General features: G+C 47.7%; 1 protein-coding gene across 3 annotated transcripts in view; it reads left to right on the top strand.

Moving 5' to 3' along the window:
* Slc9a1 (solute carrier family 9 member A1) overlaps nt 1–27,713 on the top strand; it is a 53,887-nt gene that overhangs the window by 1,342 nt on the left and 24,832 nt on the right. The window contains exon 2 of one of the 3 annotated variants that reach the window (XM_063235851.1): nt 19,595–19,658. The exons of the other annotated variants lie outside the window; for them this stretch is intronic. The gene's annotated coding sequence lies outside the window, so the exon portion shown is untranslated. The remainder of the gene's footprint in view (nt 1–19,594; nt 19,659–27,713) is intronic. 3 annotated transcript variants of the gene reach the window in all.

The following is a 27,713-nucleotide window of genomic DNA, read 5'->3' as shown; positions in this document are numbered from 1 at the left end:
GAGGCATCCCAAGATTGAAGCTGGCATAGATGGAAGAGAGACAGGACTCGGATGGGATGCTTCTGATACTGTGTACCTACAGCAAGGTTTCCTGGCCTGGCAGGTCTCCTCTGGCTGGGCCAGATCCACAGGGGAGCCAGGCACCCAGCTGTGTGTAAGATAGAGAGGACTATCTTCTAGTAAGTGGCACTTTCTGCTCTGTCAACAGCAACCAGTGCCCTTTATTACCTAATTCATGGGAAGGTATTCCGGTTGTGTTTCTGTTTGGTCTGTCTGAGGAGCTTGGGTATAGCAGGTATCTGGATGCAGGAGATTTACAAGTGTGGTGGAACCCAAGGGTCCGCATAGTCTCACCTTGTTTCATCCCCACAATGTTATCTGCCAGTTCTGTCTGCCCAGGCTGGTTAGAAACTCCTGAGTCAGTATCCAGCCGAGGAATGTCATCCTTTACACAGTTCATGGGAATTTCTGAAGATTGTCTTGAAAGTGGTAAAGTGAAGGAGAGTAAAGCTAGGTCTGACCCCAAGTTGGCACCCATCTGTGTCTCAAGGCACTGTCTGGACTGACCAGTGACATTGACTGCTCATTCAAGTAGGAAAGCTACAGGGAGAAGGGCTGGGGGTTTTCTGAAGAGACTTCAAAATGTTCTTTTTGGGAGAAGGAAATAAAGTTCTCTCCCAGAGGGTTGGGCTCCCTGCCTACCCTGACCACCCTGTTCTGGTAGGTGATTATTGAAGCTCAGCTGAGCCTGCATTGCCCAGAAGCCCCTGGCAGTGGTATTCAGGGGAGTTTTGCAAGCTGCCTTTGCTGTTCTGGCCTGCCTTCAGTTAGCTGTGGAAGGCTCAGAGTTCTGGGACCGTATTCCCCTCTTTGCTTGGAGATTTGGGTTAGGGGATTTTGAGGCTGTTGGCCAGAAGCCTTGCAGCTTTCCCAAGGACATGCAGAAGCTGAGTGCTAATGCCATACTGGTGTGAGGCAGGCTGTGGGACATGCTGCAGGAATGAAGTGGCGCCTCTGTTTTGCTAGATCCAGGAGCTGGCTTCCTAGTGCAGGGCTCTGGTGCTGAGCCGGTCACAGTGGCAGGGCCTGGTTGTGGAAGCTGGGCTGTCAACACCTATACCCCAATGGTAGCCAGCTTACTGGGAAAAATATCAAGGCCTGGGCAAGGGGAACAGTGTGTCCTGATTTCGGCATACATATATGACCTTGAACAACCGAGGCCTTTTCTGCAGATCTCCCTTTTTTTGTGACATGGCAAGAATCTTACCTGCTAATTGACTGTCGGTTCAGTCATGAAATATTATATCTCAGTTTGTTGTAAGAATCTGAAGTGACTGTGATATGTCATTTTGCCTGTATGAGACCAGCAAGAGACCAATTGCTTCTGGCCAATTGCCTTCTTCCCACAACAACCCCCTCATCTTCTACCTGTACCTGGCCTTGTACTAGGGGTCGGGGCTGGTATACACAGAGGGTTTTAGTGCCTGCTGGGAGGATGAGTTTCTCCATGCAGGCCTGACTGAGGTCTCTAGCCCAAATGGGATCAGGCTGTGCTTTGTCACTATCAGAGTGCTGGGTCTTCGACCCCAGGCAGCTGGAAAGCAGAGATGGTCCTGTGGCAAAATTTCAGTCTAAAAATCAAGAAACCTGGCTTTTTGTCCCTCCTTCTATGACCTTGAGCAATCATGCCTCCCTACCCCACAGTTGATCTTTGTGGCCTTTGCAGGTCTGCCATTTCTGCTGTTCCACTGACTCTAGAAACCTAGGCAAGTCACCCAGCCTTGGGCTGCAGTGTTTCCATTGTAAAGTGAAGAGGCTTGCTATGATGTTCTTTGCAGTTCCAAAAAGTGTGTCTTTGGCTTGGAACGGCATTTTTTTTAAATTGCTGGTTGGTTGATTTATGTATTTATTTATTGGCTAGGGTTTGAACCCAGGCTTTTCACAGTAAGCCCTAGTCCTTTACTTTTTTTTTTTTTTGAGATAGGGTCTCAATTGCTAAATTGCCCAGACTGGACTTGAACTTCTGATCCTCCTGCCTCAGCCTCCCAGAATGCTGAGATTACAGATATGCACCATCATACACAACTAGAAAATTATTTTTCTGACTTGGAAAACAAAGAGCCCTAGCATCAGGCCACCCTGAGAAAGAGAATAGAGGGTCCCTGTTCAACTTGAAGTGTAAACGTACCCCTGTAATCCAAGCTATTTGGGACCCTGGAGTAGGAAGACTGTAAGGGTAAGGCTAGACCGGGCAATTTAGTGAAACTGTCTCAAAATAAAATAAATAGGACTGGGGAAGTACCTGCCCAACTTGTGGGAGGTCACAGGTTCAATCTCTTAGTACCACAGGGGGGAAAAAGGGATTTCTGTTCAAATGGCAAAAAAGTGGAGAAAGCTCATCCCTCTACCTTGGCAGTGTAGAATTGAGATTAGAATTGAGGTTGAAATGTAGAATTGAGCAACCACTCTGCCACGTAGTGGTTGGTCCCTTAGTCTCAGTTTCCTCAGGCATAAACTGGGAAATAAGAACTAGGGTTGTACTCAGTGTCGAACAGTTACCTAACATGTGCAAGGCCCTGGGTTCCATTCCCAGCACTTTCAAAAGACCCAAACCCAAACAAATACCCACCATACCCCCCAAAAGGGCAATAATATAATTTATCTGTAGTGCACTGATATAATGATATCAATTAGTACACGCAAAGCTGACTTTGTACATACAGTGAGCTGCAGCTACCATATTCGTATTTTTACCACCTAAGGCGGTTAATTGCCTCCTTGCCTCCTACAGCCTTCCTCTAAGGCTAGAAGATCACAGATATCTCAACTCTTGATTTCAATTGGATGTTCTTCCGTAAGGTTTCAGGCTTTGGTGCCTGTCTGACTGACTTTATTCTTTCTCTTGAGCTGCCTTCCATCGCTGGTCAGGCTGGTCTTATGGGAGGGGAGATAGTACCAACTGCCTTGGGGGAGATGGCGTTGTGACCATGCTCTCTCTGCACTGTCAGATACCCAAGTGCCTGGGAGTTTATTTTAGGGTCTTGCTTTTTCTCTTGACACCCCAGCGTGGGTAGGAGTTAACGTTGGAGCCCTCATTTTGTCAGCTGTGGCAGCTGCCTCCCTTGCAAGCTTGCCCCTCCTTGAAAGAACGGAAAGTGCTGTGTGCAATCCTCCTTTCTACTCTGATCCTGGAGCAGAGTTTCTAGGATCCTTGCAGAGACTGCAGCGGGAAGGGCACAGTTAGAACTGATATTCTAGAGCAATAGATGCCTCTGGGTTCTCTTTTAACTGGGACTGGCGACAACAGGCAAATCATTTTCTCTCTGTGCCTTTTTTCTCTGCCTGTCCCATCAGGGACTTTTGACTTTCCTTGGTAGAAAGAGCTAGAAGAGGATTAGACTATTGGGAGAACTGAGAGGTATACTTGAACCGTAAGGGTTGGGCTATCCACCCTCACCCCCCACCCTCTTGTACACTGTGGTTTGGCTTCTGTATGAATTCTGCTTTGTCCCAGTTCATCTGACTCCCAGGGCAGTGCTTGCTCCAGGGTGAACTTCATGGTAACCCAGCTCACTGCTGGCAGCCCCCCTCTGTTGTCTGCCCATATTCCTGACCTAAAACTCCTGGCAGAGGCTCAGGAGCCCACAGAGCAGGTATTCATCTTGTGTCCTGATGAGGGACAAAAAAGACTTCTTTTGTCCTTTTACATCTTAAAGCTTTTTGGTTTTGGTCTTTGCCAGGTATGCACTGCCATTTCCTCTTTAGAACAAGTCTATGAGTAGGAGAAATAGGGTCATTACTGCTGTTTCACATGGTTGGATATTGGATCCAGCAATTGGTTTCCAGTACAAATGGCTTCTCCTATTTTTTTCAAAAGGAGAGAGGAAGAAACAGCTTAAAGGTCACCTTGAAACCATCTTGAGAAACCCAGATGAATCTCTCTAAAAAGAAGTAGGTGGGTTTTTTCTTTTGGGGAAAACAGCTGATTGACTGCAGGACAGTGAGGGGAGTTTGCTGGGCCCAGGAAGAAGGCATCAGGTAGGATATGTGGCTCAGGAGTGCCAGGGCATTTGAAGGGCCTAACTTGGTCAGATGGCCTGCGCTTCATTTAGCTAAACACCTGTGAGACTCTTTTCTTCTCATTTCCAACCAGCTCAGGTATAAAGATGTGGTCATAAACCCTGGGAACTGCCCCTGACACTGCTTCTCAGTACCTGTGTGGCTCTGGGTTCATGCACTTCTTTTTCTCTGTACCTGACTTGCCTCATCAGTGAGGTTAAGATACTCTTGGAGGTAGAGATTGATTTGGGGATGCCTAATTCACTGTAGTGGCTTTTAGGATCTTTCACATTCCTCCCTGTTAGTCAGCTTTCTGTCACAACAGCAAAATCCTAGAGACAATCAGCTTATAAAAATAATAAGGTTTGTTTTGGCTTCTAGTTATAAAGGGTCCAATCCATGATTGGGTGACCCCCATTGCCGAAGACCTGTGGTGAGGCCGCATATCATGGCAGGGTTGTGGTAGAGCAAACTGCCTACCTCGTGACTGGGAGAGGGCTGAGGTCCTCAAGTCCCCTTCAGGACACACCCTTGAATGACCTAAAGACCTCCCACTAGAACCCATCTCCTGAAGCTTCCACAGCCTACTGCTGCAGTAATAGCACTGCTCTGGGGACCAAGCCTTGAACACATGGGCCTTTGGAAGACATTCAGGATCCAAACTGCAGCATTCCCCTTTTGGGGAGTCCTCCTAACCCACTCCAGGCCATAAGAGTTGCTTCCCCTTTCTCCTCTGAACGCTTCTCCCTTATTGTGTATCCACAGCTTGGCACTAGGCCTGCCCTGCCCTGTGACATCTGCTCTGTTGGAGGGGGTGTTAATAATAATTAACATTTATTGGGTATCTGCAGAATAGTGTCAGGCACTTTATTAAAGTAATCGCATTTAATTCCTAGTAAAATCATGTGATGAAAGCTCTTTCTGTTGTGTAGATGAGGAAACAGCTCAGGGTTCTCTTCAGTGATGCTGAATTGCTATCTATTTTTCTGTTCATGACTTGGCAGAGCCTCCTAGGGCAGTGCAGCTGCACACCTGCCTCTGAGTAGACACACACAGCCATTAAGGAGTGGTTCTCGCTCACTTCACATGCATTCAAGGATGTGGACTCCTTCTGGGTGGTGGTGGGGGCAGAGTGGAAACTCACTCTTCCTGAGAAAGCTGTAGGTGTTTTGTGCCTGGCTTTGGATCTGTCCTTTGTCACAGAATCTGCGTGGGTCTACACAAATCCTGCGGTCAGCCTGGGCCTGTTCCTGTACTGTGGTGGTAACCCTGCTTGTGACCTCTCTATTGATACCCTCTTAGCTGTAGGACTGAAGCTTGTGTCTTTCCTCCTTGGACAGGAGGTGGACTGTCAAAGGGGGTTTCCTGTAGCCTGCAGGCTATGGCCAGCTTTGTGAGTGTGACTTCCTACCCCTGAGTCCTGGGCTGCTCTTAGTTATCTGCAGTGCCCAGCATGGTCTCTTGAGAGACAACCTTTGTGTTGGGCGCAGGTGGCACAACTTTCTTAGCCTTACAAGACAGTAGACATTAATTCTCATTAATGCTGTGTGATTTGTTTCCAAGGCACTTGCATATATAGGATTTAACCTTTTTTTTACATCTGAGATCACGTAACATGAAAGTGACAAAAGATACCATCCTTGGACTTATAACTCAAAGCCCCATCCTCTTTCCTGTCTGACCAACTTGCTGGGTTAATATAAGGACCAAGGACAACCTGCGATCTGAATGGCTTTGAGACATGTTATATTGGAAACTTGAATGTTGGTCAGGAGGGACACTAGTTCCTCAGAGAAGGAAGGGCTGAAGAAGCCAGTGATGTAGACCTTGGCTGGCTCAATTCCAAGTTATTTGTTTTGTTTTGTTTTGGTGGTGTCACTGGGCATTGAACTTAGGGCCTTTTCACTTAGTGATATATATTTTTTTATTTTGAGGCATTCTTACTAGGTTGCCCAAGTTGGGCTCAAACTTGTATTTTTTCTGCCTCAGCCTCCCAAAGTGTTTTTATTATAGGCATGTGTCACCATGCCTATTACCTAATTTGTAATATGGTTTTTTTTTAAATTTGTAAATTACATTAATTGCTACTTAAGTTCCTACTTCAAAGGCTAGAAAATGGTAGCATTTAAGCCAGGATCTTCAGGGCCTGTGTTCTTTTCATCATCATGCTGACTTCAAGAGCCCTTTTAGTTCAGAAATTTAATTTTTCCCATAACTGGGAAAATTTAAGGGTTTGGCTGTTTTGTGTGAATGACTTCTTGGATCTGGGGAATAAACTGTGACCCACTCCAAATTTCACCTTGGAGGTGGTGGTGTTCACCAACACAGGAATGACAGGAACCTGAAGCAAAGGGGCCCTAGGCTCCTTCTGAGAGTAGCAGCCTGAGCGCCCGAGGCGGGCCTGCCTCCTCTTCTCCTCCTCCTGTCAGCCTCCCACCTGCCCCCTTTCCATCAGAGGCAGGCGAAAGCGAAGGCTCGCTCGGCAAAGCCAGGACCTGGGTTATTCCTGAGTCATCCATCGCCTGTGTGGGCCTCCTCACAGTGCTCACTCCCCCTGCAAATGTCTGAGTCAGACGTGTCTCCCCAAGGTTGTCTGCATACACCACACTGGGTCAAACCATCTCTTTAGATGCCAATAAACATCAACTGATACTTTAAGGCAGCCCGTGATTATATGTGGGTATTTTTAATCTTATGGGCTAATCTAATTTTAACTGAACTAAGTCTTAGGTTAGGTCTGGATTAGCTGCCCCCCTCCCCTGGGATCATTCTGATTTCATTTTCTTTCCCCTAATGCTCATCCAGTGTGTTGGACCCATTTTGGGGTTTATTAGATCTGTGCCCTGAGTTGTAGTAGTGTTTATTCAAATTAGCGGGTTCCCTAGATATCCCTGCAAGCTCTTTCCTGCAAAGATATGTCCCTAAGTAGCTGTGACTGAAGTTCAGGATGACAAGTTCTGTTTCTATGCCTCCTTCCCAGGACAGACATTTGGGGGACACTTAACTCTAATTCCAGGCTGGCCCGAGCCTGTTTGAGACCAGGCCACCAGAGGCAGGGAGGTGAAATCATAGCTGTGTGTGAGACAGAGCCCACAGTTCAGCAAAACAATAAACAGCTAACACTTACATGGTATTTGCTGCGTGCCAGGTGAAGCTGTATCTGTGTGCTGACCAGCTGGGACCGAAAGCAGATAATTCAGAGCTTGGGTGGGAGAGGTACTGTGACTACAAACAGCCAACAGGCATTTAACTTGTGGCCTGAAGAAGCGTGAAACCCAGACCCTGCTCAGTGGGAGCTTCCAGTCTGCTCAGGACCAGACGAGATGAGACTTGATATGTGCAGAGAGGCAAAGTTCAGAGGAAGCAGGCAGTCCCTGAGGCCTGTGTGGTTAGAGAAGGCCTCTCTGAGGAGATGGAACCTGGGCGCGGTGTTTTGAAGGAAGGAAAGGAATGTGATAGGCTGGCTATACTTAGTACCCAAGTCCCATGAAAATGTAAGCCCCTTGAAGACAGGGTCTTGGTGTGTTCAGTTTTCCTGTGTTTTGCACAGGGGAAGGACTGTGCACATATTTGGGGAACAAATGAATGATGGAGCACATGGTGTGACAGACTTTCAAGGGGAGATGGGTCTGTGCAGAGACTGGAGAAGAAACCAGGTTGCCTGTACAGAAAAGAGGGAGAAAAGAAAGTCCAGAGACTGCTGGGCACCAGGCTGAATTCCAGGCCAGGGGATTTAACTGAAAGTGACAATGAGGGAGCCGTGCTTTAGTCTTCAGCCTGTGTTTAAGTGGTGCTGTGTGGCCGCCTGCCTCAGCCTGGCTCTGATGATGGTCTGCAGGAGCATCCTCTGTGGGCTGGGTGGGTCTCTCTGGGTCTGTTGGGTTTGCCCTCCATCTGTGTAAGTAAAAGTGAGATACCAGAGCTTCCTCAGGGAGCTGCCAAGAGCACTAATTGAATTAAGTTTTCTGTAGAATATTCCTGAGCCATAAACTGCACTCTGACTGTGAATTAATGAGACCAGTAACCATAAACTGTGTAAGAAGGCAATCTTGTTAATTTATAGTCATATCTAGACAAGTTTACTTATGGCTTCTCTTTGTTTTATGTATGTTGGGGGTGGGCTGGGGCCAAAAACTCCTTTTTATGGTAGATTTATTTTTATATGAATAAATAAAACATGTAAAATGTATTCATGGTAGGGCTGGGGATTTCTTAGCTCAGCAGCATAAGCGCCTGCCTTGCAAGCACATGGTTGTGAGTTCGATCCCCAGTACCAAAAAAAAAAGAAGAGAAAGAAAAAAAATGTATCCTCACCTCCCTGGTCACTGCGTCATACCCCACACATCACTGCTTTTTTTTTCTTTCCTTTTTTTTTTTTTTTTGTTTGTTTTTTGAGACAGGGTCTCTCTCTCTCTCTTTCTCTCTCTCTCTGCCGCTACCTCTCTCACAGGCGCCACAAACTTGAAGCAGTCCTCTTGCCTCAGCCTCCCAGCTGCTATTAACTTTTTTGTGCATCTTTTTAGAAATTCCCTGAATGCATAAGTGTGTGAGCATGTGTGCACTTGAGGGCAGATTTAATTTTCATAAAGCCACCACATAAAGAACTCTTAATAGATATGCTCACAGGGGAAGTAGGATAACACACAGGGAGAAGGCACCGGTGGGAAATTATGTGGACTCCAGTCCTAGCTGTGCCTCTTTCCTGCACACAGACTTTAGCCAGTCAGGTCTTAGTTTCCTAACTGTTGATTTCTCTATGAAAGGTCTCCAGGGGCTTTCCAGGAGGAAGGCCAGGGCATTTAGGGGAGCTCCTGCCCTGTAGAGGCCTGGGTGAGCTGTGGGGCACTTGAAGGGAGTTCACCACAGCCTCATTGGTGGGGTGGGAAGTGCAGGCTGTCATGCAGCCTGGCTTCAAAGCACAACTTTCTCAAGTATAGGTTGACGCTCCAGTTGATCATTATAGGCTTGAAGAAATGGACCCATAAGAGAAGTAAAGATAACACCCAATGGAGAAAGAGCAAGTCGGAAGTTGTGTGGTTTGTTTGGGGATGCTGGAAGGTCAGAGAAGAGGAGAAAAGAGGGAGACTTCTAGAAGTGCTCTAGTGAGGTGGGCAAGAGAAGGAGAATCATTCCGCAAGGCTTACGAGGGGATTCTAGCCTAGGTGGGAAAACAGACTTCAGGTTCACTGTTCTTATGTATGTAAGTTTCTAAGGGTGAGTCCATGGTGAATTTCATGGTCCCTCTAGAATATTCTGCAGAGGGTCAGAGGTGGTGGTGCATATGTGTAATCCCAGCACTTGGGAGGCTGAGGCAAGAGATTGCTGTGAGTTTGAGGCCAGTCTGAACTACGTCGGGAGACCTTATCTCAAACAAACAAATAAAAATAAATAATATGCAGACAGTTGTATACTTGGGCTTTTGTCAGAGGGTGAAGGAAGGTCCATAGTAACCACATACTGTAAAGGCTCTTCAATGCTTCTACCTAAGGACTAACTGATTTAGAGTGGTTCTGTGCACAAATTGATGCTTGACGTTGGGATGAGTGGGGTTTAGCTGGAGAACTGTGGGACAACTCTGAGGCAAGAGGAATGAGCCCCATTGGAAAAAGTGGGCTGGGTCCTAAGGGAAGAGAAAGGCAAATGACTTTTTTTTTTGTACCAGGAATCGAGCTCAGAACCTTATGCTTGCCAGGCTGGTGCTGAGCCCCTGAGCTGAATACCTGGCTGTAATTCCTTAAAGTGGACAAAAGGTTTTCTGGATTGGAAAATCAAAGCAAGCTCTTTTTGCACAGTGCAGCAGGGAAGGGACCCAACCGGTTTCCTTCTGTCTCCTGGGTCTGTTATGTTGCCATGGTGAGCCTAGCTGACACCCCAGGTGTGACTCAGGTCTCCCGCCCATTTTGCTAAAGTGGGTAGGGCTCAAACACAACTCTGAGGCCCTGGCAAGGGAAGCAGCCACCTTGGAGACAGCTAACTCAAGGGACAGGCTCAGAAGGTGGGTGGGTTTCGAGGGCACCATGCTAGGAACTTTGGCCTCTGCTGTATTTTGGTCTAAGGACCTTGTTCTCTGTTCTCACCTTGCTTCTACGAGTGAAAAGTGTAGCATATTCTCATTCTAGAATGTTAGTGGTAAAAGGAACCCTCTCATAACCTGTGTTCCTAGGTCCAAAGGGAGAATGGAGATGTTTTGAACAAGGCTTATCATTTTCCATTGAGGCCCAGAGAGGACTGGCCTTGAGTTATATATGTACTTACGGTGGAAACAGCTCTTTCCTGCTGACTCATTCAGGAGTCTCCAGACAGTAGGCTATAGGTAGTAGGACAGGAGAAAGGGCTGTGGTCTTGGACTAAATGTTGATATCTAAGCATTGGAAAAATCTCAATTTTCTAGTGGGTCCTTTAAACCTAAAGAAGGGCAGCATGTGGTAGGGTGATATCAGGGGTCGGGGAGACTCTTGGGCCTTAGCCATACTTGTCCTTATAGCAAAAGCAAGTATGAGGCTCAGGACCTCTGAGGCAGCCAGCTTTGAGATTCCTGCTCTCACTCTTTGAATCCCTTGGGGCTGGTAGTCCATAAGCCAATGCTGAATGCGGGTGCAGTGCTTTTTATAGCATCTTTGCCATCAAACAAGGTTCTCTCTCCTTGATCCTAGGCCAGGGCCCACAGGAATCTGGACTCTATACCAGGTAGGCAGGATGCCAGCATGGGGAGGGACCCACTTATCTAGCTAAGCAAAGCCTGAGACGGGTTATAGCTAGATGGGGGAAGAAGAGCAAGTTCTCCCTCTACCTCCCCTCCCTGACTGAGCCTGCCGTGCCTAGCTGTACAGAGAGCCAAAACTGCTTCTCTTACAGTCTGTGGACACAGAGGGACACAGAACAGACAAGCAGTAGCAAGTGGGTGGGATTTGAGGTGCAGGTTGAAGAGGCTTTGTGAAGTGATCTTTGAGTTAGGCCTTCAGGGGTGGCAGGATGTCCTGGAGGTACTTGAAGATCTCATTGTTCAGGACCAGAAAAGCTTGTACCTGAAACAGAACTTCTGGGTCACAGAGGAGTGTTCCAGAGCGTTCCCTTTGGAACCACACTCACAAGTGTTAAGCACATGGACTTGCAGCTGGACAGACCTCAGCTCAAATCTCAGTTCCACCTCTCTGTAGCACTGTGACTTTGAGCAAATCACCCTTAGAGTCTTCATTTGATCATCTGTAACACGGGGTAACGTTTAGCTGGCAGGACTGGGGAAGATGCTGGGAGAGTACCCATGTAAGATGGTAGTTCAGAGTTGAGCACATTGGGAACACAATAAATGGTAACCCTAGAATCAAGAGGAAGAAACTGACTGGTTTTTACAGCAACTGAAGCATCACTCAGTAAAACAGTTTGGTGCCTTTTTATGTGTCCAGTGATGGGAGAGGTGACTATGGATAAAATATATTGATCCTTTTAATGAGTAACTCCCTGGGGTGGGTACAGCACTTCCCTACATATATTGGGGATTTTTTGGTGCATGTGGTACTGGGGATCAAGCCCAAGGGCGCTCTACTCTGAGCTACATTCACAGCCCTTTTTTCATTTTTTTATTTGGAGACAGAGTCTCACTAACTTGAACTTTTCGTTCTCTTGCCTCAGCCTCCCTAAGTGCTGTGATTACAGGCATGTTCCTTTATTCAGCAGAAAATCTAATCTATTTTTTTTTTATTTTAAAGAGGGAAAAACAAAACAAAAATACAAGAAAAACAAGAAACAAGAGACAAATAAACAATGATAACAAAACAAACAATAACAATATAGGCTTTCAAAACAAGGTGGTAGGAATTTAACAAAGACTGTTAACTTTGCTTAGGTACCTTCAAAAGAGTTACTGAGGTTACCAGATACAGACGTGCAAAATTGATCTAATCTTATGAATGTTAACTGTTTTGTTCTAAGAACTAACAGAATTAGTAATACAATCAACTTAGCTATGTTAAGTGTATACATACAAATTTATATCTTTGTTCTTTTCTCCTTTTCCCTATCTGAGTTATTTTTCTCCTTTGAACAGTTTCTTGCCCTTTCACAATATTTATTGAAGATTTTTTACTTATTTACTCTTTCAGTTTCTTACAGCAAGGAGACAATAAATTATTTACACATGTGAGTTTGATTTATTTCACTTATGAGTATGCTCTCAAAGTAGCATCCATTTACTTACAAAAGCCTAGCTGAGTAGTGCTCCATTGTATAAAAATACCGTATCTTTTTTATCCATTCCTCAGTTGATGGATCTTTATCCTTTTCTTTTCTTTTTTCTCTTTTCTCTTTGTGTGGTACTAGGTGTTGAAACTAGGGAGCCCTGAACCGCATCTCTACTCCTTTTTATCTCTTTGCTTTGAGATAAAGTATTGCTAAGTTACCTACCATGGCATTGAGCTTGCCTCAGCTTGCCTGCCTCAGCCTTCTGAGTACCTGGGGTGACAGACATGTACCACCATGCCTTTGTTTTTGGATGGGAATCAAACCTAGGGCCCTGTGCATGTTAAGCATGTACTCTACCACTGAGTTACACCCTCAGTCTGCCACACCTATCTTTTAAGAGAAATGCTATTTAAACATTAGGAAAGAGAGGCCTCAGGGTTAGGTGACCTGCCCTGCCTATGGTTATATGGCCCAACTAGAGCCAAACTAAGAGCTTCCTATCCCAATTCCTGTGCTGTTTCTCCAATGTAACATTTATATTACCCTCTACCACCTAACTGGAATAGCAGGACTCATCTCCTGAAACATTTAATGAGCAAAGCCTGATTTTGTAAAACAACTTGAGGGGTAATTGTAAAAGCACTAAATTTTGCAGAACAGGTAATGATTTTAAAAATAGCCCAGCTATGATAAATGCCAGGTGGAGGGTGCTGGTGTTGACTGTAAAGTTCTATCACTTTCTGGCTGTATCACCCTGTGTCAGTGTGTTTCCCTGGTCAGATGGAGTAGTGTCCATAAGGCCCTAAGCATACTCTACATGTTCAGTAGTGGGAACTGCTACTGGTTCTGTAGCATGAAAGGAAGGATAAAGCTGGGGATAGTGGCCCGTGCCTATAATCCCTAGGCAGAAGAATCAAAACTCAAGTCCCCAAGCAATCTACTTGCCTCAGCCTCCTGAATGCTGGGATCACAGACATGCACCATCATACCCAGTAATTCCCAACTTTAAAACAAAACAAAACAAAACAGGAAGACACTGGGCATGGTGGTACATGTCTGTAATCCAGTACTCTTGGAAGCTGAGATGGGAGGATCACTGTGAGTTCAGGACCAGCCTGAGCTGTGTATAAGTAAGTTTAAGACCAGCCTGAACTGCATAGAGAGACCCTGCCACAAACAGACAGACAGACACAAAAGGAAGAGATGAGGATGGAAGTCAAGCCATAGATCATTAGGGTGGGACTGAATATCAGCGATACTGGGGCCAGGGTATAAATGAGACTGTGAGCTTAATTGTCTAATTTTGGTCATTAGGAGAGAGGAAATTTATACCGATCACTCATTGAGTAGTATGATAAATAGTGTGCTGAAGATAGAAAGATGAATACATATACAGTACCACAATCCTAACCTCAGTGGAGAGGCAACACGGAACCAAACGTTTGAGGTGTGCTGAGAAATGCTCAGTGGGGCCTTTGGTTGGCGTTCAGGAAGCACTTCTTTGTTCTTTGAGCTGGTTGCTGAACGTTAAACAGAAGTTTGCCTGCTCACATGTAGGAGAGGGGGCTAGAGAAAGGCACAGAAATGGAACTATGCTGAGCCTGAGGTAATGCAGAATCATTGCCCTTTGCTTTTGAAATCCACTGGGACTTTTCTGACCCTTGCACCAAATATGCCTCACCCACTTGCATAGATGGGCAGAGAAAGCAGAAGGTTCAGCCACACTTGTGTGTCCTACAAGGCCATGATGGAGGCTCTAATGTTCGCTGAGCTCCTTCCAATGCCTGGCCTCACACTTCAGGTTCCACATAGTACACCGTTGTCTGATTTTCACAATAATCCTAAAGGGTGCAAGTCATGAGCTGCCTTTATCTAGCTCACAGCTGCCTCAGGAAAGTAAATCGGGATTAATTAAGTGCTCGGTGATTGCTGTACTACTGCTGAAAGCACAGGAGGCCTTCAGGGAGCGGAAGAACTGGGCTGGGATGAACAGAAAGTAGAGGCTGGGTGCAGACACCTTCCCTAGACACCATGAAAGGAGATGAGGTGTAGGACAGGAGAGGCCTGTGGAACCAGCTAAGGCTCTAAGCAGCTGATATGGGCGGCCACTTAGAGGACGCTCCGCCAGCTAGGGATGAGACAGAAGATTGAGTAGGTGGGCTGCTAAATTGCTAATCATCTAAAACTCCAGCCAGACAGGTGTAGCCTGGGCCAGGGCTCCAATGTGAAGCAGGGGCTTACCCTTCACTGTGTCTCTACAACCAGTTTTCCTGTCCATGTATGCACATCTCATGGCAACTCCTATGGCCTTCTTATTGGTCTTCGGCTGCGCGCCTGTCTGCCTGTAATCAGTTCTCCCCAGTGCAGCCAGGGGAACCTGGTAGAAATGCAAACCAGAACATGATGTTCCCAGCTGAAACCCATTCTGGTGCATCTCATGAAGTCCAGATAAAACTGAGGAGAGATGTATGTGGACTAAACCTTTCTCAGCGTCATGCCCTGCCCGTCTCTCCCGTGTTCCAACCACACTCGCCTTCCTGTGTTCTGCCATCCTGTCATGCTTAGCCAGGCTTTTTCCTCCATGTGGTTGTGGCACTTGTTTTCCCAACCTGGAACACTGCCCACAGATGGCCTCAGGCCGGCACCATCACACATGTCCTCTCTTCAGAATGCCTCTCTGACTGCCTTCCCCAGGCTAGTATGCTTAAGCATACTCCCAACCCCAGCTCCCTTTTGCCCAGTGCCAGACTCTATTTTGGATGCTGAGGACACAGCCAGGATCAAGACCGAAGAGGCTTCTGATGTTAGGGGGCTCTTATGTCAGTGGGGAGCACTGGACAGTAGCCCTGACAGTGTCAGGCAGCAATGAATGTTCAGAAGAAAACAAACATGAAAGAGACACAGAGGCTAAATCGGATGGCCAGCAAAGGCTCTAAGGAGATGGCTAAATGACAGGAAGGAGTCCACCTTTCAGAGACCAGGGCCTGAGCAACTCGTGTTTGAAGAAGCAGCATCAGGGGAAAAGGGGAAGAGTAGTGTGAGAACAAAAGGGAAAGCCAAGACTCCGTGAGGTCTGTGGGCTTTGGTTTGGGTGTTAAGAGGTGATGGCAGGTGCTGTGTGGACCGCTGAAGTTTTGAGCAGAGTGGCATGATCTTTTTATCATCGGTACCAGGGATTGAACTCGCGACTGTCTGCTTGCAAGGCAGGCGCTTTTGCTGCTGAGCTAAATCCCCAGCTTCAGCATGATCTTACTTAGGGAAGGATATGCAGACACTCTGGGAGACAGAGATGCAGAAGCAGCTTGAGCTCTGCCTGGCCACACGGAGCTGAGCAAGGGAGGTCCTTATTCACCAGGACCTCAGCCTGGGCCTTCGAGACAGCAAAGCAAAGCTCCCCTACAGATTCCTCTAGCTAGGGCAGCCACAGACAGGAGTGCACCCCTAGGAGAGTGGTTACCAGGGAGGTGAGCAGGGACCCAGGAGGGAACATGAGAGAAGGAGGGGCTGAGTGGAGTGCTGGGCCCTGAGGGACTCCTGCTGACTACCCCTCCGCTGCCTGGTCTCAGAGCTAGTCAGCAGACCAACAGTCACCAGACCCGTCATGTGGGAGGTGTGGCACTGCAGAGCTCCAGGACCTGGACACGCCTCTTCCCAGATGAGCCCTGGGTCATGGCTGAAGTTGCTGTGAAGCCAGGAGAAGGCAGATGTAGACTGAGCCTTTGGAGCCCAGTAGGATCTTAGAGACAGCACACCAATTCCAGGGAGTGTAATGGAAAAGACAAGCAGTTAGGAGCCAAAAATTCTGGCTCTCATTCTTGCAGCTGTGTGGACCCCACAAGCAGAGCTGCGGAAGTTAAATGAGCATGCAGAGGGGAGTGCATAGCAGTGAGATTGGGAATGCTTGGTAAATGGTGAGGGGGCCTGGCCCGCCTTGTCATCTTACAGAGGAGGAAGCAGAAGTCCAGAGCGGAAGTGACTTGGCCAAGGGCTGCTGTGGGGTGGTGGCAGAGGTTGAACACAGCTCTGTTAACTCCGAGCCCAGACCCTTCTGTGGTGATATAAGCAGCCTTCCTTTCCAGACCTTTTCTGTTCCTTCTGCAGAGGGAGGTGGCCTCCCTGCCCAGCTTGCTGCTGACCACCTACTATGTGTCAGGGACACCTGTGTGGAGATGGCTCCTACCTTGAGATGCTGATACTTTTGTGGAAGACACACATGTAAACAGCTAAAATACAAAACAAAACAGTTGAAGTGACACAGACACAGCACAATGTAGCACGGGCCTTGGTGGCAGATGGGTCTTGGCATTGTCACTTAGAAAGTGTTGGCAACAAGGCCTGACCCTGGGTTACAGCCAATGAGGGACGCCTCAGATTCAAAGCAGAGAAAGGGTGTGAACTGTTTGTTGCAGATCATGGAAACTGCAGATGTTTTAGGGGGGAGGCTTGGGCATTACCATGACCAGCCTGTGTTTAGAAGGAAGGCGAGCCTGGCAGGAGGAGAATGGACTAGATGAAGTTTTCTCTCAGTGTTCTTGGCTCTTGAAGTTTTCCGCCTCCTCCCTCCATGGATAATTATCCTTCCTAAGAAACTGATCAGATGGGAAACCGCAGGAAATGGTTTGGGACGGGGATTGTGTAGGAGTTGGGGGGAGAGTGGGAAGGCTGTAGCAGGAGTGGGGGATCTGTGCCAAGCAGCAGGGGTGGCTCCCTCGGAGAAGAGGAGAGGAAGGGGTGGGGAGCCTAGGCAGGACTGGGAATGTAAAGTAGGGTGCGGGTGGCTCTGGAGCTGCGTCCCTTACCAGGCGTGGTCTCTGGCTGGGGAAAGGGGTGAAATGACTGGCAAGATCTGGTTTTTCTGGGTCCACAGGAGCTAGGATCCTAATGGGAAAGCGCGAGGCAGTGTAGCCTAGAGGCAGACCACTGGGCCAGGTGCTGGAACCAAGCGCAGGCCAGCTATGCCGTATGGCTCTTATGTAGCCCGAAGGCCCTGATCTTTCACATCTGAAATCCTACTTTGTGAGCCTGGTAGGAGTAGTAGACGTGCATTAGATACCCTCTCCTGGCACGGAGCAAGCCTCATTCTGCCCCAGCTTCTGGTAGACCTTAAATTTTTAGTTGGGCCTGGCATGGTGGTGCACACCTGTAACCCCAGCACTCAGGAGGCTGAGGCAGGAGGATCACTGTGAGTTTGAGGCCAGCCTGGGCTACGTAGTGAATTCAAGGCCAACCTGAACTATTTAGCAAGACCTTGCCTCAAAAAAAATAATTAGTTGGCTTGATTTTTGCCCTCACTTGGCCTTGTTGGCTAAATATCACCTCTCAGTGTGCTGAGGCTTCTGGTGAGCTTCATTCCATTAGGGCCCGAATCACTGTGGCTGGTGACAGTGGCTTCCTACATCTGAACCAGGATCAAGGCTGTCTCTAGAGGTGCTTGGATGGCTCCACAAGTGGAGAATATTGTTCTGGGCAGTCAGGGGTCAATGTAGCCTGATAGCTTATAGTCATCAGAGTCCAGAGACCTGGTTTGAGTCCCAACTCTACTCCCTGCCAGCTCTGTGACTGTAGTCTGATGACCTGATCTGTGAGTGTCATTTTTCTGCAGATAATTCTCACTCCCATGTCTTCCATCACTTATTTAATTGAGGAATTACATGCATTCATACCACAACGTACCCTCATCTTAAAGCAAGCTGCTATGTGAGTATTTACAAGGCCTACATCCACATTAGCCACCCAGATCCAGATAAGGGACATCTGGGTACTCCCTGGGCCCCTGCGTGGCCTTCCTAGTCTGGCATTCCCCGGGGTCACTGCTATTCTGATGGCCATAGTCATCCATGGTTTTCCCTGTTCTAAACTTCTTATAAATGGAGTCACATAATAGGTCCCCTTTGTGTCTGGCTTCTTTTGCTCAAGGTATTTGTGTAGTTCCCCGTGGCTGTCTCTTACATCAGTGTTTGTTCTTTCTATGGCTGTTCCATATTGCCTCGTTTGAATGCACCACAGCTGGCTTGTTCTCTTCTGATAGGCGTTTGAGTTGGTTCTCTTTTTTGACTACTGTGAACCAAGCTGCTTTGAGCATTCTTATACACTGTAGAGTTTTTGTGGGAATTAAATGAGATAATTTTTACAGTAAAGTGTTTAAATGCTGAATTATGACTCAGCAGGTGCTCAGAAAATTTCCCTTCCATTTTTTTTTTCAGAAAAAAAGAAGAAAGAAAAAAATTTAAACACTGCATAAAATTAGTATTTGAAAAAGTATAGCCAGGTGTACTGGTACATACCTGTAGTCCCAGAACTTGGGAGTCTAAGGCAGGAGGATTGCATATTTGAGGCCAGCCTGGGCTACAAAGTACAACTTTGTCTCAAAAAGAAAAAAAGAGGAAATCATATCTTTTCCACTCTTCTGCCTCTTGAGCTTAGAGCTCTTAGTGGTTTGGTGTGTCCGGCTGGGCTTTTCTCTATGGCAGTGTGAACTTCTTTTTAATAAAATCAGCATAAAAACAAGCATGCTGTTTACACCACTTTTGCAAAATATATTTTTGTTTTTAACTGCCACATTATAATTATATATATTTAGGGGAAACAGTGTGACATTTCAACATATATATGCAGTTTGTGCTGGTCAGATCAGGGTAATTGGTATATCTGTCCCCTCAGACAGTTCTTATTTCTTTGTGTTAGGAAGATTTAAAGTCCTTTCTACTAGCTATTTTGAAGCGCTCAATTGTTGCCAACTCTAGTTAACCTGCTGTGTTATGGAACATGGGAGCATTATTCCTCTTACTCAATTGCACCCCAGAACCCCATAACCATCCTGTCTGTAGCTCCGCTTCCCCACACTCACTCCTGTCTCTGCTAATCACTGTTCTCTTCTTGGCTTCTGTGAAACCACATTTTTAGCTTCTGAGGTTACTTTCTTTTGCAACTTACTTTTAAAATTAAATCTGATCTTTTGAAAAGAGTTTTTTTATTGGAGAGGGAGAGTCTGGAATGATCCCCTGCACTAGCGACTCAGCTTCCACCCAGAACTGGCAAGGCTAGTCTCTCCGGCTGCACTCTTCATGTAGACCAGGGTTTGCTTTTCAGAGATCAGGAGCAAGTCTTGGCTCTGTCACTCCCTGTCTGTATGTTCTCGGCCCAAATGCCTTGCACTTTTGATTTTTTCATTGTTAGTGTAATAGAATCTGTCCTCACCTCTAAGAGATGTCATGGGGTTTAAATGAGATAATGTACATTAAAGTACAAAGCAAAATGAAAAGTGATGTGTGCGTGTGCTAGTTATTATGTGAAATTATAGGCTGTCAGAGCTGTAGGAGACCCCTGAGATGTTAACTGGTCCTGTCATCTTACACAGGAGCAAACCATGGCCCAAGAAAGGTCCAGAGCCAGCAAATAATGGAGCCAGAACTGAACCAAAGGTTTGTGCCTCCTAAAGAATCTGAACAGCCACTTCCTGGGCAGTGGGAACTCCCTTAGAGGGCTTCTACTCCAGGGCCAAACTTAGCTCTGATTCTCTTATTCTTTATCTGTTGGACTTTCTCCTAGAAAAAGGGCATTTTACAAAATGTCCAAGCCTCTAGTTTTCCCCTTCTCCCTGGCCGAGGCCACTTGAGTGACTAGAACTTGCAGGCTGTGAGGTGTGCCCAGTGTCCTCTGGTCTCAGAAGGCAGAGAGAAGCAGGAGGGCAGAGCGGAGGAGAGGAGTGGGGGCTTTGACTCGGTAGGTCCCAGCACCCTCCCTGTCCTAACCGTGCTCTCAACCCTGGGCTTCAGTTTGCTCTTCCCCTTGCACAGCTAAGAAGTCAAGCCAGGACCTCTCCCTGTCCATTTAGGTCAGTATCACAGCGCTGGCTGAGGTCAAGAATCCAGAAACAAGCCTGCCCTTTACCTTTCTCACCTACTCTGCTCTTTCTCAGGAAGTACTTGGTGTGATAAGATTTGGAGCCCTGGCCCAGGGAGGCTCTATTCTGCCAGGTGTTTAGCCGCCGCATGTAGTACCAGGTACAGGGCAGCAGAAATGGTTCCTGGTGCCCCAGCTATGTCCCCTCTTGGAGCCACAGCTCGTTATGAAAGCACCAAGGCTGATAATCAGGGCCCACCTGGGAGTGCCCTGTTGACCCAGGGCGGGGCTTGGGGAGGGCCCTGGTATCTGCTTTCAGGGTGAGGTCCTGGAGTGACACATGTTCTAGTGGCAGTGAATGGTGAGAGAAAGTCCTGTACTAGGTGTAGAAGGCACCACCGCCCTGAGCTCCAGCCCTGCCTTACCTGGATTGCCTCTGGGCTCTGCCTTCATTATCTGGGGTGGCCCTCACCTGGCCCTGTTGACTTGGGTGGAGATATCCCCATTTTATAAATGAGAACCCTGAGGTTCAGAAAGGTTAACTAACTTACCCAGGTAAGTGGCAAAACTGGCTAACCGTGAATCCTGGTCAGTCAAGGTGAAAGAAACATTTGGTTATCCAGTCCTCTGCCTTCCTTATTTGGCTAAGGAAGTCCAAGGCTAGAGTTTCACCTACTGAAACAGTTGGGGCGGCACAGGGCTCACATCCAGGAACAGTTCATTCCATTTCCCTGGCAGCACCCAACCTCAATACCATACCTGCTTCTGTGGGCTTTTTCTGAGAGAGCCCTGCTTGTTTCCACCTTTGGAGCACTTAGAGAACCATCATCGTGATCATTCCCTTGGTGCTACACATGAGGAACTGTTGAGAAACACCCTAGAGGGTGAGCACTGACTAGCTTCCTAGTCAGCTTCCTGGGTCTGAATTCTTTTTGGCCCCTGCCACCTGCTAACTTGAGTGAGTAACCTTGCTTCTCTGAGCCTCAGTTTTCTCATCTGTGATACAGGTGCATAGTGCCTAGCTCACTGGGTAGTACGAGGATATAGAAACCTTCAGTAAGTGCTGTCACTGTCAACATCCCCATCTCAAGGGGAGGCTGGAGAGAAAGCTGTTTAGAAGTAATCTGCCCAAGTTCTATGTCCTTCCCAGCAGCAGCTGTTCCCCCAACTTCCACTGCCACACATATCTGTCCTGCCCTGCCACAGGGAAGCATGTGCGCCCTGACACTGTGCCAAGTGCAAGATCATACAGAGAAGCCTGTGCAGACCCAGCAACCAATGCAGAGCCAGACGGAAGCAGGAGCTGACAAAGCCTTCCTTTTTCTCCTTCCGGGGCACAGTGCACTTACTCGGGGGTGGGGTGGGGCAGCTGGCAGAAGAGTAGGGAGATAGGCAGCCTGAGGGGCTCCCAGCCTGACACCCAGTCCTCATTGTGGACCTGTGTTGAGGACAAGATTCATCAGCAGGAGGCAGTTATCAGGCCTGGCATGAAGGCAGAACTCAACCTCTGGAATCAAGTAGTCCTGACATCAAATACCAGTTTGGTTCCTTACTGGCTATGTGTCATTTGAGCAAGTTTTCAAAGCTCTGGGCCAGTGCTTGTCCACTAAAAAATGGAACCAGTGATGTCTGCCTTGTGGCACTGTTGAGGCTAAGGGGAAGCGCAGGGCTTGTTGGTAATTCTCCCTTCCGATGGAGTCCAGCTGGAGGGCTGTACTCTGTTCCCCAAGGCAGCACACAGTCTTAAGCAGAGGCCCGTGGGCCAGACCCAGACTGGGAGAAACTCTTATGGGGCTCCATTCCCCCTAGCGAGGGTCCCAGACAGCTGCTGCTGTTTTCTCTGAGCTTATGCAGACCAAGAACTTGATTGTATTGCTCTGGGCCTGAGAGGCACTCAAGATGTGGAGTGGGTAGATGGCCTGTCTGAGGTCACACAGCAAAGGAGTGAGAGCTGGCAGTGTACCCTGGATGCTGCTCCCCACACTCCCCATAAAGTCCAGCAGCAGGACAGAAAATGGGGTCCAGGGCTGCAGGCAGCATGGTTGGAGGCCATGGCTGAGGCAGAAAGATGAGGTCCACAGGCCCAGATTAAGTCCCTTCACCTCTCTCTGCCTCAGTTTCCTCAATGTAGAATGAGGAGAATCATGAGGTTAAGGCAGGCACAGTGTCAAAAGTGAAGTGTGCCTGGGCATGGTGGCATACACCTGTAATCCTAATTCCAGTAGTTGGAAGACTGAAACGGAAGGATCACCAAGAGTTCAAGGCCAGCTGGGGTCACATAGCAAGTTCAAGGCCAGTTTAAACTACATAACTAAACCCTGTCTTTAAAAAAAAAAAAAATGAAGTGACTTGGCACCATGTTCTACATGAGGATTGGTTTTGTACTAAACCATCTCAAATGTGAGTGCCAGATTGCTACCACTTTTCTCTGTGACCTTGGCTAAGTCTCTGCCCTCTCTGGGCTTTATTTTTTGCTTCTGTGAGACAGAGGTTGAATTGGATGGCCTTGGAGGGCCTCTTGTAATCTCCTGTGGCTTTTTGCCGTACCTCTCCTCCCCAAGGAGAGATCTTAAACCCTGGACCCTCTTGGCTTTGGGACCAAAGCCTGCTCCTGGCCATGTCCTCATTTCACTGTAGTGTCCTCTAAAGGGCAGCCTCCTCTGCGCATGCTCAGTTCTCCCATTCACTGTTATCTCCTGGCTGCTAGAGGCTGAGTGACAAACTGTCCCCAGCGTGGTGGGTAAGGAGTCTGGGCGAAGCTCTCCAAGCCTGCCCTCTGTGGCTTCCACTTCCACAGGGCTCTGCCAAAGAGGACTGTGTGGGAGTCCTCAGGATGTCACCTGGAGAAGGTGCCTAAGCTCCCCAGCTGCACAGGAGTGGTCAGCTTTTACCAAGCTCATCTTGTGACCTGTGTTACCATCATGGTTTCTGTGTACAGAAGTTTTGCAGATTTTACAGGTGACAAGGAGCAGGTTCTTTGGGCTCCAGAGGACTTCTATCTCCTTTGGGCTCCTTAAGGTCTTTGGCTTATGGCCAAGCTCAGCCTGATACCAGCCATGACCAAGCTCTGCTTCTGTAGGCCACTGCTGAGTGTGGCCTGTCCTCTGGCCTGCAGCTGCTTCTGTTAGCTGTGCCTGATGTCAGGGACCCCCTCAAGAGCCAGGAACAAGCATTGAAGACAGGAGCTAGTACCTTTGGCTGGGTGTTTCCTTTGGCTCCAGTTTGAGATACAGAATTCCTGGGAACAGCCCTTTGAGATGGAAATGTCTGAGATGCCCTTTTTATAGGAAGAAACTGAGGGTCAGAAGTTCAGTACCTGCCAAGGAGACATGGCTGGTCATTGGCAGGAGACCAGGCTGCCTGGTTCTCTGCTCACTTTTAACCACAGGCCCTTCTGCCTCCTTTACTGCTAACTGGGTTTGGGATAAAACTGGACAGATTCCTGAGCTGACTCCCTGTTTGTTTCTTCAGATGACTTCCTTTCCTTCTGCCTCCCTGGGCATCTGAGGCCCCATTCCTCTGCCACAGACTGCCAAAGAGGAGAAGCTGCCCCTATGTGGGCTGCTGCCCTGATGGCTTGGCCCTTGCTTCACTAGGCCTGGCAGAGGGGCTGGGCTATAACTGTGGCGAAGCGGCAGCCCCTTTGCTTTTATGTCTGTGCTATGTTCATGCTGAAGGCGAGTCCAGGCAGGTTGAATCCACACCAGACTACAGAGTAGATCAAGCCCCGGAGGGCAGATATGTCCTTCCCTGCAGGAGAGCAAAGCACCTTCGCATCCCACTTTCACCCAAGATGCTGTCATCTACCTCCGTGTCTTCCTTAAAGACAGAACTGTCATAATGATCTCTATCCAGCTTCAGGTGGCTGCATTTCTTTTGCTTACCCCAGCATGTTTTTACCTTTATTCTGTTCTCTTTCTGCCAGCAACGCTGTGCCACAGACATTCCAGTGTTATTCCTCCTATGCCTGAAAGGAAGGAACTGCGGCTCAGGGCAATACCATTTGTCAGAAGGCACAGAGAAGTTAAGTTTTAATTTTTATTTTGCTGTACTGGGAGTGACTCAGGAACGTTCCACCACTGAGCTACATCCTAGCCTCCCTCCTCCTCCTCTTCCTTCTCCTCCTTCGTCTCTCTGTCTTTCTCTTTCTTTTTGCGTTTGTTTTTATTTTTTTGAGTCAGGATCTCAATAAGTTGCCCATGTTAGTCTCGGATTTGTCATCACCCTGCTTTGGCTTCCAGAGTAGCTGAGATTACAGTGTGTACCACCAACTCTCTCAAAACAGCACCTGCAGGTGCTGGCTTGCACTCACTCAAAACTTTAGAACAGGAGCAAAAAGCAACTCCGAGACCCCACCTGCTTCATGTAATCTTTCTATAGAACAAACACTGTTGGGCTGGGGAGTTAGCTCAGCGGCATAAGCGCCTGCCTGGCAAGTGCACAGTCCTGAGTTCGATCCCTGGTGAAAAAAAAAAAAAAAAAACGATAGAACAAACACTTCCTGGGCCCAGATGCCACACTTGATACCATGGCCAGGGACCACAGGACCCAGCTTTGTCATGGAACACATGCCTTGCTTGGTCAGATGTCAGAGCTGGGAAAGCTCTCAGCCAGCTGCTGGGATTGGGGAAACTAAGGTCAGACAATGGCAAGAGCCTGCTCAGAATACCTAGGGAGCTGAAGCTTGGGCTAGATGCAGGCCCTTCCTCCCTCTGAATCTCTCAGATTCTTTCTGGTCTCTCAGGGCATTTCGAGGAGGGAGTTGGCAGCTCAGCCATCCTGCAGCATCATGCAGGAGGTAGTGCTGGCCACCTGAATAGCGGAATGGTTGAACAGCTTGATGCGCCGAGTGCTGAGTTTGGGTGGCCAGCACCGACTCTTGACGCCTCCCCTGAGGTGTCTGTAGGCAGGGCTCCAGGTCACTCCAAGTCAGCCCTGTAGCTCTGCCTGGCTCTTCACATTGGTTAGGAATTCCTGCCCACACATACACACACTCACAAGATGTTTAAGGCCTTTTACCATCTGTCCCCACTCTTAGTGTGTAGTCCAGGGTTGTCTCTGACCTTTCTACATTTCTGTTTCCTCTCCACTGCCACTTCCTCCCTTATGGGGAGGACCAGAGAAAAGGCTGCTTTATAACCATCTAAGTAGCCACTTGCTCTCCGGCCCTCACCGTTATTTGCGCCCAGTAAAGATCCTCTGCTTGGCCAGACATCGCCGCTTTCCCTGCAGGCCTTCAAGTGCCTCTCCTTCAGGGTGAAGCCAGTTCAGTAGCTTAGTGCCGAGGTGCTTAGTGTCCAGCGCTGTAGAGCAAGGGATTCATTCAGCCCTTAAGGGGCCACGCAGGCTCATCTGCCAAGTCGGGCTCCCTACCATGTGCCAGTCCCTGGGCTGAGTCCTGGACGTCAAAGAGGAAAAGGGTGGGACCTTGCCTGAGTCTAGAGGGAGAAACGACCAGCCAACCCTTCAGTGTGACTCTCCTTGGAGGGCTGTGTCTGGCTCCACAAGACTCCAGGAACAACCAGTGTGGGATAAGCTAGAAGTCGTAGAATTTGTCTTTGTGTTGCCTTCCTCCTGTCACCTCTCAATGCTCCACCTCTCCATACCCAAATGTGGTGACATTCTGAACAAGTTGAAGTTAATATAATGACTTTAATATAGTGGTGCCTCAACTGACAAACTAAATTTGTCGTATGATTCTAGAAAAGATGGCCATGGTCGTGTTCATGTGAAGATCACTGTGGTTATGTTTGTCACCTGATGCAGAGTTTGCAAACAAAAACAACATTTTCCCAAATGCTTCTGTTGTGAATCACATTGTTTACAAACAAAAGTGTTCATGAACAGAGGTACTGCTATGGAACATTATTATATTTCATGCTTCACCAAATTTTAACTAGAAGGGGCACGATGAACAGAAAGTATTTAGTGCATATAATCAGTTTCAGTTTTCCCCCAGTTTTGCATTTTGTGCATTATACTCTAGCCTCATTGACAAGGAGAGTTCAGCTTTCCCATGGCTCTAAAATCTCCTCCACCCCTGCCGCACCTCAGAGCTGGGGCAGACTGGTGCTTGGAGCTCCTGATGTGTCCTCACCCTCCTGAGAGCAGCTGCGGAACATGGGCTGATCAGCGTTGAGGTGGTTGTGGGGAGGGAGAGCCAAGCTGGAGAGTCGCACACCAGCCCCACCAGGAATGGCAGGGATGGTGGCTTGAAACCAGCTCCTTTTCCCCCTTCAGCATTCTGTGTGTGTGTTTCCTCCATGCTCAAGGTTTGAAGTTTAGGAAGTCAAGAAAGGCCCCCATTGCCAGGAATGTCGCTTAGATTTTTCTAATGCGAGTGGTGCCAGGAGAGTAAATGAAAGTGCATAGAAACTGGAAGCAGAAGCCTTTTGATTTCATGGCCAGTGACACAGGCAAAGCCCCACAGGGCTCCTCATAGAAGATATCGGGACCTGAGAGACAAACCTGCCCCCTGACACCATTGTTGGGTGACTGCTGTGTTGTTACAGCTCAGGCAAGGCCATCCCTGTGACAAAGTGACTCTACAAGTGGGGGTACACTATGAGGGAAAGGGTCAGTCCTGCATCTCGTGGCTTCAAAACCCTGTTCTTTGTCCTGGCTGTATGTCCTCAGGGCAGGTCAGAGGCCATCCTCTGACCTTCTCTTTATTTTTTTTATTTTGTGGGGTTTTTTGAGACAGGGTCTTACTATGCAGTTCAGGCTGGTCTTGAGCTCACTTCGTAGCTGAGGCTGGTCTTGAACTCACAACGATCCTCCTGCCTCAGCCTTCCAAGTGCTGGAATTACAGGTGTGTGCCACCGTGCCCTGCTTGACTTTCTCTTTTTATATCTCAAAATGAGGCGGATGACCAGGGATATGGCTCAGTGGCACAGAGCCTGCCTGGCAAGCACAAGCTTGTGGGTTCAATTTCCAGTACAAAAAAAATGAGAGAGAGAGAGAGAGAGTCCTACTGCATTAGGTAGAATTGTTAAGCAAATTAAACAAGACACCACAGTAATGTCCTTAGAGTAGCTTGTACCCCACAGAAGCAGTTTTGACCATTTATAATCTTTTTTTTTTTTTTTTTTTTTTTTTGGACACAGGGTCTCACTAAGTCATTAAATTGTCCAGGCTTGCTGGGCATGGTGGGCACTCTTGTAATCCCAGTACTTGGGAGGCTAAGGCAAGAGAATTGTTCGAGACCAGTTTGGGCTACAAAGTGAGCCCAAGTCCAGCCTGCATGGCATAGTGAGACCCTGTCTCAAAAAGACAAAAAAAAAAAAAAAAAATTGGGATGGGGATGTAGCTCAGTGGTAGAATACTTGAGTTGCATAGTGCATAGCATGCATAAGGCATTATTTGGATTCACTGTGCTCAGCAAGATACATACACACACGTACACACACAAATTGTACATGTTAACAGGAAACCATGTGGTTTTTCTGTAAATGTTTATATTGTTTAAATCAGGTGAAACATCTGTCTTCTCAAACATTTATCATTTATAGTAAAAATTGTCTCTTTTAAAACTACAGATGCAGAAAAGTTTATATATACCAAATTTAACAGCACAGACTGGAATGAGGGTTAGGATAGCAGGTATAAGAAAAGGGGAGCCGGGCGTGGTGGTG

Source organism: Cavia porcellus, unplaced genomic scaffold (assembly GCF_034190915.1).
Source record: "Cavia porcellus strain 051 isolate PalLab524CR breed Dunkin Hartley unplaced genomic scaffold, mCavPor4.1 scaffold_25, whole genome shotgun sequence".
Lineage (NCBI taxonomy): Eukaryota > Metazoa > Chordata > Mammalia > Rodentia > Caviidae > Cavia > Cavia porcellus.
The sequence above is the reverse complement of the archived record's forward strand: the minus strand, read 5'-3'. Positions and strand labels throughout refer to the sequence as shown.